Source organism: Platichthys flesus, chromosome 4 (genome assembly GCF_949316205.1).
Source record: "Platichthys flesus chromosome 4, fPlaFle2.1, whole genome shotgun sequence".
Classification (NCBI taxonomy): Eukaryota; Metazoa; Chordata; class Actinopteri; order Pleuronectiformes; family Pleuronectidae; genus Platichthys; species Platichthys flesus.
In genome coordinates, this window is record NC_084948.1 from 9,482,094 (window position 1) to 9,494,806 (window position 12,713).

Genomic DNA, 12,713 nt, shown 5'->3' on the forward strand with positions numbered 1-12,713 from the left:
GCAAATATCTTGCCTATGAGATGCTGAAAGAGATACAGAGGTATCAACAATTTTTAGCAAGGCTACGAGGAGTCAATCAGTGTTGTTCAGGTGCTGACCTTGACTATGTAGAAAGGTAAGAGTGCTATAAATGTGGTACATCTTTAATTGCAGGTCCCACCGAGATTTGAACTCGGATCACTGGATTCAGAGTCCAGAGTGCTAGCCATTACACCATGGAACCCTGTTCAGTTGCGGTAATCTTAGGCCCGCCAGCCCGTCACATCAACCAGTTAGAGGCTTTGAGAGATGCTTTGAATTCAAAATGTGTCTGCAAAGGAAAACAGCCGATGCAGTTAATCTCTCCAGTGACCATATTTTCTTCATGATGACCAAATAAATGAGTAATCTGTCAGAAGTGGGATTTGAACCCACGCCTCCAATGGAGACTGCGACCTGAACGCCAGCAGCCGTCGGATCGTCCGGGGAAATGTTTGAAATGTTGAGGAAGATCTGACCTGACAGCCAATCAGGTTCGCGTCCTCAACATTCAGCGGCCAATCGCTGGGGCGAATTGTTCCCTTCGCTCGAACATTTCAAACATTTGACCAATCACAAGGCTTAAATGTTGAAATGTTTGAGACAGCTGATGTGGGCGGGGATGCCTCCGGGAGGGGGCAAGCTGGGGGGCGGTCCCAGAGGACGAGCTGACCTGGGAGGACCCGCGCCGCTGGAGTTTACGCTACGCTAGCTTGAGAACGGTCCGACGCTAAAGCTAAGTCTTTCATTCGAAACTACTAAGTTACACTTCAAAATGGTAAGAATTTACACATTGAATAGAGTTGCATGATTTGCCCTTAAGTAAAGCAGTTCTTCCACCTGTCTTGTTAAGTTGTCTTATCCATGTATTTAGCTAAATGCATTAAAATAAACTCTGTTATCTGACGGCGATTTCGTCGGTTGTCATGGACGGACATTTGTTAATGTTATTTATTTAAGTTGGCTCTAGGGTTAACGTAGTAACATAGAAATAATTTCCCCTGTTGTCATGTTGTCATGATCATTGACTTTGTTTTCGTTTTCCACGTTATAAACTGGCTTTCTTTTTCTTGTGTCGACCGAGGGGTGGGGGTGGGGTGCTTAAGCTGGGGTTGGGGGAGTTACAGAATGAATACAGTTTACTCTCAGCACTTACACATTTAATACAGGGGTATGACATAACTATACATATAAGAGTAATTCCTCCTGTCACCTAATGTCGTCATATACGTGTATTTAGTTTTCTTACAAACACTTTCACCATTATTTATCTTTTTATCTGCTGCCATTGTTTGCTATTGTAATAGGATATATATATACATGTATATGTCATGTTCTCATAAACATGTCTTTAGCTACCTTCTATAACATGCTTTAGTTTTCATCTGTCATAATACCCTTATGCCACAACTGAGTTTTTCATAGGATTATTACAATATTACAAGACTGATGGTCTGGCTTTTTCATGTACCTACAATTTAAAATCTACTTTAAAAGTTCATGCATTTCTGTCACCAAAGGCAACAGCTTCGAAATCACATAAGGGAATGGCAGACTCAGAGTGGATGTCACGGCTGAGGAAGTTTGCCAACACTGGGTCCTGGCCTGCAGGGGAGGGAAACAGGCCAGCTCCCAGGCAGAAGAAGTGGTACCAGCTTTATCAAATGGTATATGTACATAAATTACCCTAATTTGCATTGTGTTATACTATCACAATGAATGTTATACATAAAAAGCAGTAACTTAAGTTGTATGCACTTAATTAAAATGTACATCTATTATTTTTAGATTGAGAAATGTCCAAGGATGGGACATTCACATCAGTCTTTGTTTGGTCATGTGAGACATTGTACATGTGGATTCCACACTCAGAAGGTAATCCTTTTCAATATAAGTAATATATATATATATATATATATATGTATTTATATATAAACAACACTAATGTATGTACTCATGACACAACAGCCAACCACAGCAAGTACTACCCAGGGTCCCACAGGGCAACAGGCAGTAGCAGTGGCTCCTGTCCTTCCAGGCACAGTGGAGCGACAGGCAGTAGCAGTGGCTCCCACCCTTCCAGGCACAGTGGTGCAACAGGCAGTAGCAGTGGCTCCTGTCCTTCCACGCACAGTGGAGCGACAAGCAGCAGCAGTGGCTCCCACCCTTCCAGGCACAGTGGTGCAACAGGCAGTAGCAGTGGCTCCTGTCCTCCCAGGCACTGTGGGGCAGAAACAAAGTACAGCAGGCAGTGCGGTCCCAAAGCAGCGACCCCTGTTGAATTTGTCAATGGTATTCAGAGATTAATTAAGATTCACTGAATGATTGTTTACAATATAACCCTCTCGTGACACAGCCTTTTGCTCTATTGCCTTTCAGTTTACAAAGCCTAGATTTGGTGGCTCCCATGTCACGGCTGCAAAGCCGAATCTTAGTGCTAGCAGGAGAGTAACACAGGTAAATAAGAGATCAAATTGCATCACTTTACATTGTGTTTTTAAGACAACTCACTTAGACTGAATGCTTTACAGACCCAAGCCACCAACCTCCCCACAACTTCTCCGGCCAGCATTGCTATCTTAGTAAGTATTTTAGGTATAGGTTTTCCCAAGACTATTAACAGTATTAAAAGCCATTCAAGTCTAAAATAAAATTTGAAGCCTCAATATTATTGTTTCATGTAGCACGGCTGTTTGAACTAATAGCTTATGTTTCGATTGTGTTGTCAATGTATCTTCCTTGCTGTGTATTTACAGGCTCCAGACCCTCAGACACATGCTCAGGCTTCGGTGCCTGTCCTCAGCACCACAGCAGTGTGTGCCTCTGTGTCAGTGAGTTATTTAACATTTAATTTCATACTGTGGAGCATAAGCAGCGTCTTTCATCATAATAAAATATGTTGATCCATTTTTTTGTTATTGCACAGACCGCTGACTCCAGGACAGAGACTGAAACACAGCTGCCCCGTTTGTGGTCAGAAGGCTTGCCTCCTGTGGACCATAAATGGATTGTGAAGTCTCTGTTCAAGATGGGGCCAAGAGGAAAATTAGTGCTTAAAGAGAATCTGAAGCTCTGGCACTTTCCACCACAGCCTAGTGGCCTTTACCATCAGGCTCCGGGTCCAGACCGCTTTTTTGCCCATCCACTTCTGGTCTGGATGCCTTACAAGCTGTGGAAGGTGAAGGTGGTCTGTCCAAACCTTGCCTGTGGAGGGCACCAGCTAACAGGAGCGGGTCTGCACAAGAGGGCACGCCGAGTCCTGGACGAGGACAGGATGTACAACATGGTGACAGAGACACTAACCTGCAACAAATGTAGATCCAGCCACGTGTCCTGGAGTCAGACTGTCCTCAAACAACTGTCCAAGGCACAGCAGACACAATTCCGGGTCATCCTCACACAAAAGTGATTACCGTTAATTTACTCTCTTGCCTTTTCAAGTAGAAATGCAGTATATAACATACAATTACTGATATATCTGTCTATGATCAAGGTTTGCATGTGACATCCGGGTGATCCGAAAACTGCGGGAGAGAGGCCTTGGTAACAGCCCAACGCAGCTTTTAAAGAAGCTGAAGGAGAACCACACAGAGGAGTGGATGAGTCGCGCATTGATGTACACCGACGAGTGTGTGGACTTCAGCGAGCGACCCGCACTGCTGCCCCTGTCGTTTCCCGAGGCTCCAGAGCCTGCTGTTGTGCCGAGCTGTAAGTGGCTCCTGTCCGTTTACTGCCAGGACATTTTGACGAGGGTGGATGACATCATGGCCAGGATTACCTCAACATATGGCACAGTCCTCAAGATGGATTCCACCAGAAAGGTAAAAGAATCTTTGTCTTTCAAATCTGCTGATTATATTAAGATTAATAAGTAATTGATTAGTCCCTCAATGGGGAAATTTAGAATGTTACAGCAGCAGAAAGACATAAAAATAAGTAGCATGTAGTACTAGGGTGAGGGATATAAAGAAGGATATAGAAACATAGTACAGTGAATTTTGCACCTTTGAGAAGTGTTAAAGTGACAGTCCATAGTGAGGTTGCATGTAGTTTTACTAGGAGCAGAGGTGGTTGTATAGCCTTATAGATATATTATTAACGACTGCCTGTATTTCTGAATCATGTTCACAGAGGTCCTCTACATTTTTTGTGCTTCAGATCACCAAGAAGCTCGCTGGAACAGCCAAAGGGACAGCCCACTGGCTAACCTCTGTGGGTAATGAGTACGGTCAGGTTCTCATCAGTGTCATGACCGCTCAGGAGGGAGCTGGCCTGGACTTGATGGCAGCGGGATTGATGAAGAGGTACCAGCTGGCTGGTGTGGATCCCCCTGTTGCCTTATATGTGGACTGTGGCTGCTGCACCGAGGGAGGAGAGACCAAGCTGAAGGCCAGATTCAGCGGGTGGCCGGACATTATTGTAAGGCTTGATATCTGGCACTTTATGCGCAGACTTGCTCTGGGATGCACAACAGATGCTCATCAGCTGTACCCAGGATTTATGTCTCGCCTTTCAGCGAGCATATTTGAGTGGGATGCAGCTGATTTAGCTTTGTTGCGAGAAGCAAAAAGGCAGCAGCTTCGGTCCCAGGGTCTGCCCTCCCTCACTGATGGCGACATAGACAAACAACTCTCCAGGGAGGAGATGTCTCTCCACTGTCGTAGGAGGACCCGTGGTGAGGAGACCACCATTCGCCTGCTGGAGGAGCTGCTTGGGTTGCTGATGGGCAGCAGAGGTAATGACTCCAGTGGTGTTCCCCTGTTTGACCGAGAGAGGATGGAGCACATCTGGCGTGTCCAGAGAAAGCACGTCAAATGCATCCAGGACCCACCAGGTGTTGCTCTATACACCAAGACAGGGGAGCTCACAAAGGGAGGTGTGCGGTTACCTGTTTACAGATGTGCCAGGGGCTCTACATCTCTCGAGTCATTTCATCTACACCTCAACCGCTTCATACCAGGTTTGTGTCTGTCAGACATTTAAGTTTATATGCTGAATAGTCCAAGAATATTTCATCGTTTGATATTTAATATGTATTTAATGTGTACTTTTAGGGACGAGTGCCAACAGTCTGAACTTTCAGATATATCTCCTGGAAGGGCTTCACAGATGGAACCACGACCGGGGGGTTGCTGCTCTGTCCACTGGACAATCTCCTTTGCGCAGCTACTCCAGTGACCTGGTTCAGGCCCTCAACAACAATTATCAGAAGCTGTTTGGCAGGAAGGTGGTACCACAGTTCTGTCCACCCTCACGGTACACTGGTAAGCATTTGTGATTGCATTGGTAATTTACCTCAATTTTTAAACCCTTTATTAACTGTATCAACTTTTGTAAACAATCTAATTTAATTCTGTTGTTTCAGGAGAGCTCATAGGGATGCAATATCTGTTCCGGCAGACTGGTCAGGCACTGCAGGATATGCACCCTGATTCAGAGGAAGCTGCAACCCTGATAGAACAGCATGACGTGGAGGACGACATGGAGCTTGATGAGGGTTTTGCTGACATCATGGAAGATCCCACTGTGTTGAACCTTGGGGTTCCTCAGGCTTCAGCATCTCAGACTCCTGATCCCTCTGCCATTTCTTCTCCTCTTCTCTCCCTGGTTCCTGGTACATCCACCCTGGCTCCTAGTATTTCCACCCTGGCACCTGGCTCATCCTCTGAGGTCCCTGGTACATCCACCCTGGCACCTGACACATCAACCCTGGCCTCTAGTTCCTCCTCTGAAGATGATATTCATGCTGAAGATGAAGACATGGTAAGTCTAGCTGTGTTCGTTTTAGAATATGCATGTAGATATGTGCATGCTTCTTCACTATTTTTGATTACACATGTTAACATATTTTATCATTAAACAAAAAAAGTTTTGTGAGTGAAAGTTTTACACCCTATAAACTGTTGAATCTTTTTTACAGGCTGTTGATGACCAAAATCTCCCCGGATACCAGCATGTGGACAGACTTGCTGAGTATTTGGTGGCGCTTCGGGATCAGACGTCTCTTTGTCTTAGCAACCAACAGGCGAGTAGGATAGTGTCACTGTGGGACAATCTGAATCAAGGTGACAAGCAGCGGGTGGTTTATGCAGCACGACATCAGGAGAGACTTTTGAGTGGACGCTTCAGAACTCCAAAGACGCCCTCAAAAACCCCTGGTGTGGAGAGTACCACCCGCTGCATGTTGGGTGCGAGTAGCACACCTGCCCAGTGGCCTGACTGCTGCCGGTTGGTGGAAACCATGTTCATCAGACTCTGCAATATACACCAAAGCCCGGCAAAAAAGGGTAAGAGGGCTACTTCTCGGTGGTCCTTAATTTTGAGGGATTACCGCAAGATAAGGCAGCTTGTTGTCGGCAACTGCCGGGTGATGCAGGGTTCTGAAATTCAGCTGGTGGAGGTGAATCAGAGCACGCTCATCCAGTGGCATAATCACCGGCAGAAGAAACAGGAGCTCTCTGTGCTGCTCCAAGGCACTGCATTGCCTCCAGCCCTGGCAGAATCCGATGAGCCTCTTCAGGAGGCAAGATTGCTCCCTGCTGCACCCACGCCTGCCCGGAATGAACATCAATACCGGCTGCCGCAGAGTACAGCAGGTCAGGCCAAACAGAGGCAGACGGGATCTGGTCAGCTCCCTGTCAACATAAGGCCAAAGGGACCAGTGAAGAGACAGTTATATGCAACCCCACCAGCTCCAGCACCAGGACCCATCATTACACCTCACATCTTAACACCATCCGGACTGGTTCAGGTTGTCTTTCCTGTGCCAGTAGGCAGCTATCCTCAAACCAGTGCGCCTACCAGCACAGTGGAAGCTGACCCCGCCCCTAAAAGGCCATATAGGCGAACAGTGGCCAGCAACACTTGCAAAAAGTGTGGCCAGTTCCGCACTTCTGTCACTGGACACAGCCAGTACCATGGAAAGGTGTATTGCCCTCAGTTTGAAGCCTTAACAAAAGACCAGTGGTTGGAGGAAATGAGGAAAAAGATGTAAATAGTTCATATTTGTAAATAATAGTTTTATTGTAAATAGTTTTTTTAAATGTTTGTATTTAATTCTGGGTACTACTGCGATAGTCAATTCCATATGCCCTGTTTTTTATCTGTCTGTTTAAATTCAATGTTTCTATAATTCTTATTTCTATGAACACATAAAACTGGTTTACAGCAATATATGAGTGGGTGTTTTTAATGACAGTTAGCAGCACATCAACAACAACAACAACCTCCATAAGAATAATTATGGTGATTCTTATAATGATGAAGCACATTCAATAAGAGAAACATGGTTTGTGAAGTTAATATGGGAGGTGGTCTCTGATGTACAGTAGAAGAAATGTCCTGATGAGGGACCGGAATGGAAAGATCCTCCACTCCTGTCGTTTGATGAGTCCTGTGGAGTGGGAGGTAGTGCAGGTAGGTGTTATTACACAATGAACTAGTCTCATAACAATATAATGTGTAGAAAAATAGGAGGAAATTCGTAATCATATGAGGAATGAACACGCACCTTCGCAATCCCGGAGTCTAGGGTTCGAGTCCCACTCGTGCAATGACCAAAAACATCAAAAGTGTTATATTTGTGTCTAGTCAGCTAGAAATACATTTATCTAATAGAAATTGATATAAAACTTCACATCGCTCCTTTCCTTTTCCTTCTTTCCCTTTTTCCTCCCTTTTCTCCTCTTTTCTCTTCTTCCCCTTCCTTCCCCCTTTCTTCCCCTTCCTTCCCCTTTCTTCCCCTTCTTTGACGGACTATTGTTCCCCAGCTTGAACGCAGCGCCTTAGACCGCTCGGCCATCCTGACTACTAAAACATAAAAACAAGCCCAGTAAATTCAATCAAAAGCTAGCAAAGACAAGAGTTTTAAAAAGTTGAAGCGGTCAAAATGCCTTGTGTGCAAATATCTTGCCTATGAGATGCTGAAAGAGATACAGAGGTATCAACAATTTTTAGCAAGGCTACGAGGAGTCAATCAGTGTTGTTCAGGTGCTGACCTTGACTATGTAGAAAGGTAAGAGTGCTATAAATGTGGTACATCTTTAATTGCAGGTCCCACCGAGATTTGAACTCGGATCACTGGATTCAGAGTCCAGAGTGCTAGCCATTACACCATGGAACCCAGTTCAGTTGTGGTAATCTTAGGCCCGCCAGCCCGTCACATCAACCAGTTAGAGGATTTGAGAGATGCTTTGAATTCAAAATGTGTTTGCAAAGGAAAACAGCCGATGCAGTTAATCTCTCCAGTGACCATATTTTCTTCATGATGACCAAATAACTGCATAGGTAAGCTGTCAGAAGTGGGATTTGAACCCATGCCTCCAATGGAGACTGCGACCTGAACGCAGCGCCTTAGACCGCTCGGCCATCCTGACTAATAAAACATAAAAACAAGCCCAATAAATTCAATCAAAAGCTAGCAAAGACAAGAGTTTTAAAAAGTTGAAGCGGTCAAAATGCCTTGTGTGCAAATATCTTGCCTATGAGATGCTGAAAGAGATACAGAGGTATCAACAATTTTTAGCAAGGCTACGAGGAGTCAATCAGTGTTGTTCAGGTGCTGACCTTGACTATGTAGAAAGGTAAGAGTGCTATAAATGTGGTACATCTTTAATTGCAGGTCCCACCGAGATTTGTACCCGGATCACTGGATTCAGAGTCCAGAGTGCTAGCCATTACACCATGGAACCCAGTTCAGTTGTGGTAATCTTAGGCCCGCCAGCCCGTCACATCAACCAGTTAGAGGATTTGAGAGATGCTTTGAATTCAAAATGTGTTTGCAAAGGAAAACAGCCGATGCAGTTAATCTCTCCAGTGACCATATTTTCTTCATGATGACCAAATAACTGCATAGGTAAGCTGTCAGAAGTGGGATTTGAACCCACGCCTCCAATGGAGACTGCGACCTGAACGCAGCGCCTTAGACCGCTCGGCCATCCTGTAATAAATGAGTAATCTGTCAGAAGTGGGATTTGAACCCACGCCTCCAATGGAGACTGCGACCTGAACGCAGCGCCTTAGACCGCTCGGCCATCCTGACTACTAAAACATAAAAACAAGCCCAGTAAATTCAATCAAAAGCTAGCAAAGACAAGAGTTTTAAAAAGTTGAAGCGGTCAAAATGCCTTGTGTGCAAATATCTTGCCTATGAGATGCTGAAAGAGATACAGAGGTATCAACAATTTTTAGCAAGGCTACGAGGAGTCAATCAGTGTTGTTCAGGTGCTGACCTTGACTATGTAGAAAGGTAAGAGTGCTATAAATGTGGTACATCTTTAATTGCAGGTCCCACCGAGATTTGAACTCGGATCACTGGATTCAGAGTCCAGAGTGCTAGCCATTACACCATGGAACCCTGTTCAGTTGCGGTAATCTTAGGCCCGCCAGCCCGTCACATCAACCAGTTAGAGGCTTTGAGAGATGCTTTGAATTCAAAATGTGTCTGCAAAGGAAAACAGCCGATGCAGTTAATCTCTCCAGTGACCATATTTTCTTCATGATGACCAAATAAATGAGTAATCTGTCAGAAGTGGGATTTGAACCCACGCCTCCAATGGAGACTGCGACCTGAACGCCAGCAGCCGTCGGATCGTCCGGGGAAATGTTTGAAATGTTGAGGAAGATCTGACCTGACAGCCAATCAGGTTCGCGTCCTCAACATTCAGCGGCCAATCGCTGGGGCGAATTGTTCCCTTCGCTCGAACATTTCAAACATTTGACCAATCACAAGGCTTAAATGTTGAAATGTTTGAGACAGCTGATGTGGGCGGGGATGCCTCCGGGAGGGGGCAAGCTGGGGGGCGGTCCCAGAGGACGAGCTGACCTGGGAGGACCCGCGCCGCTGGAGTTTACGCTACGCTAGCTTGAGAACGGTCCGACGCTAAAGCTAAGTCTTTCATTCGAAACTACTAAGTTACACTTCAAAATGGTAAGAATTTACACATTGAATAGAGTTGCATGATTTGCCCTTAAGTAAAGCAGTTCTTCCACCTGTCTTGTTAAGTTGTCTTATCCATGTATTTAGCTAAATGCATTAAAATAAACTCTGTTATCTGACGGCGATTTCGTCGGTTGTCATGGACGGACATTTGTTAATGTTATTTATTTAAGTTGGCTCTAGGGTTAACGTAGTAACATAGAAATAATTTCCCCTGTTGTCATGTTGTCATGATCATTGACTTTGTTTTCGTTTTCCACGTTATAAACTGGCTTTCTTTTTCTTGTGTCGACCGAGGGGTGGGGGTGGGGTGCTTAAGCTGGGGTTGGGGGAGTTACAGAATGAATACAGTTTACTCTCAGCACTTACACATTTAATACAGGGGTATGACATAACTATACATATAAGAGTAATTCCTCCTGTCACCTAATGTCGTCATATACGTGTATTTAGTTTTCTTACAAACACTTTCACCATTATTTATCTTTTTATCTGCTGCCATTGTTTGCTATTGTAATAGGATATATATATACATGTATATGTCATGTTCTCATAAACATGTCTTTAGCTACCTTCTATAACATGCTTTAGTTTTCATCTGTCATAATACCCTTATGCCACAACTGAGTTTTTCATAGGATTATTACAATATTACAAGACTGATGGTCTGGCTTTTTCATGTACCTACAATTTAAAATCTACTTTAAAAGTTCATGCATTTCTGTCACCAAAGGCAACAGCTTCGAAATCACATAAGGGAATGGCAGACTCAGAGTGGATGTCACGGCTGAGGAAGTTTGCCAACACTGGGTCCTGGCCTGCAGGGGAGGGAAACAGGCCAGCTCCCAGGCAGAAGAAGTGGTACCAGCTTTATCAAATGGTATATGTACATAAATTACCCTAATTTGCATTGTGTTATACTATCACAATGAATGTTATACATAAAAAGCAGTAACTTAAGTTGTATGCACTTAATTAAAATGTACATCTATTATTTTTAGATTGAGAAATGTCCAAGGATGGGACATTCACATCAGTCTTTGTTTGGTCATGTGAGACATTGTACATGTGGATTCCACACTCAGAAGGTAATCCTTTTCAATATAAGTAATATATATATATATATATATATATGTATTTATATATAAACAACACTAATGTATGTACTCATGACACAACAGCCAACCACAGCAAGTACTACCCAGGGTCCCACAGGGCAACAGGCAGTAGCAGTGGCTCCTGTCCTTCCAGGCACAGTGGAGCGACAGGCAGTAGCAGTGGCTCCCACCCTTCCAGGCACAGTGGTGCAACAGGCAGTAGCAGTGGCTCCTGTCCTTCCACGCACAGTGGAGCGACAAGCAGCAGCAGTGGCTCCCACCCTTCCAGGCACAGTGGTGCAACAGGCAGTAGCAGTGGCTCCTGTCCTCCCAGGCACTGTGGGGCAGAAACAAAGTACAGCAGGCAGTGCGGTCCCAAAGCAGCGACCCCTGTTGAATTTGTCAATGGTATTCAGAGATTAATTAAGATTCACTGAATGATTGTTTACAATATAACCCTCTCGTGACACAGCCTTTTGCTCTATTGCCTTTCAGTTTACAAAGCCTAGATTTGGTGGCTCCCATGTCACGGCTGCAAAGCCGAATCTTAGTGCTAGCAGGAGAGTAACACAGGTAAATAAGAGATCAAATTGCATCACTTTACATTGTGTTTTTAAGACAACTCACTTAGACTGAATGCTTTACAGACCCAAGCCACCAACCTCCCCACAACTTCTCCGGCCAGCATTGCTATCTTAGTAAGTATTTTAGGTATAGGTTTTCCCAAGACTATTAACAGTATTAAAAGCCATTCAAGTCTAAAATAAAATTTGAAGCCTCAATATTATTGTTTCATGTAGCACGGCTGTTTGAACTAATAGCTTATGTTTCGATTGTGTTGTCAATGTATCTTCCTTGCTGTGTATTTACAGGCTCCAGACCCTCAGACACATGCTCAGGCTTCGGTGCCTGTCCTCAGCACCACAGCAGTGTGTGCCTCTGTGTCAGTGAGTTATTTAACATTTAATTTCATACTGTGGAGCATAAGCAGCGTCTTTCATCATAATAAAATATGTTGATCCATTTTTTTGTTATTGCACAGACCGCTGACTCCAGGACAGAGACTGAAACACAGCTGCCCCGTTTGTGGTCAGAAGGCTTGCCTCCTGTGGACCATAAATGGATTGTGAAGTCTCTGTTCAAGATGGGGCCAAGAGGAAAATTAGTGCTTAAAGAGAATCTGAAGCTCTGGCACTTTCCACCACAGCCTAGTGGCCTTTACCATCAGGCTCCGGGTCCAGACCGCTTTTTTGCCCATCCACTTCTGGTCTGGATGCCTTACAAGCTGTGGAAGGTGAAGGTGGTCTGTCCAAACCTTGCCTGTGGAGGGCACCAGCTAACAGGAGCGGGTCTGCACAAGAGGGCACGCCGAGTCCTGGACGAGGACAGGATGTACAACATGGTGACAGAGACACTAACCTGCAACAAATGTAGATCCAGCCACGTGTCCTGGAGTCAGACTGTCCTCAAACAACTGTCCAAGGCACAGCAGACACAATTCCGGGTCATCCTCACACAAAAGTGATTACCGTTAATTTACTCTCTTGCCTTTTCAAGTAGAAATGCAGTATATAACATACAATTACTGATATATCTGTCTATGATCAAGGTTTGCATGTGACATCCGGGTGATCCGAAAACTGCGGGAGAGAGGCCTTGGT

At 44.7% G+C, this 12,713-nt stretch overlaps 5 non-coding genes across 5 annotated transcripts; all 5 read right to left on the reverse strand.

Annotated features, from left to right (window-relative positions):
• Nucleotides 1-151: 151 nt before the first annotated feature.
• On the reverse strand, nucleotides 152-223 carry trnaq-cug (transfer RNA glutamine (anticodon CUG)). Its single transcript has one exon. It is a non-coding gene; the product is annotated as a tRNA-Gln (tRNA).
• A 7,845-nt stretch (nucleotides 224-8,068) lies between these two features.
• Nucleotides 8,069-8,140, reverse strand: trnaq-cug (transfer RNA glutamine (anticodon CUG)). Its single transcript has one exon. It is a non-coding gene; the product is annotated as a tRNA-Gln (tRNA).
• Nucleotides 8,141-8,310: 170 nt separating this feature from the next.
• On the reverse strand, nucleotides 8,311-8,393 carry trnal-cag (transfer RNA leucine (anticodon CAG)). The gene has a single exon. It is a non-coding gene; the product is annotated as a tRNA-Leu (tRNA).
• A 582-nt stretch (nucleotides 8,394-8,975) lies between these two features.
• Nucleotides 8,976-9,058, reverse strand: trnal-cag (transfer RNA leucine (anticodon CAG)). The gene has a single exon. It is a non-coding gene; the product is annotated as a tRNA-Leu (tRNA).
• Nucleotides 9,059-9,301: 243 nt separating this feature from the next.
• trnaq-cug (transfer RNA glutamine (anticodon CUG)) lies at nucleotides 9,302-9,373 on the reverse strand. Its single transcript has one exon. It is a non-coding gene; the product is annotated as a tRNA-Gln (tRNA).
• Between the last annotated feature and the right edge of the window lie 3,340 nt (nucleotides 9,374-12,713).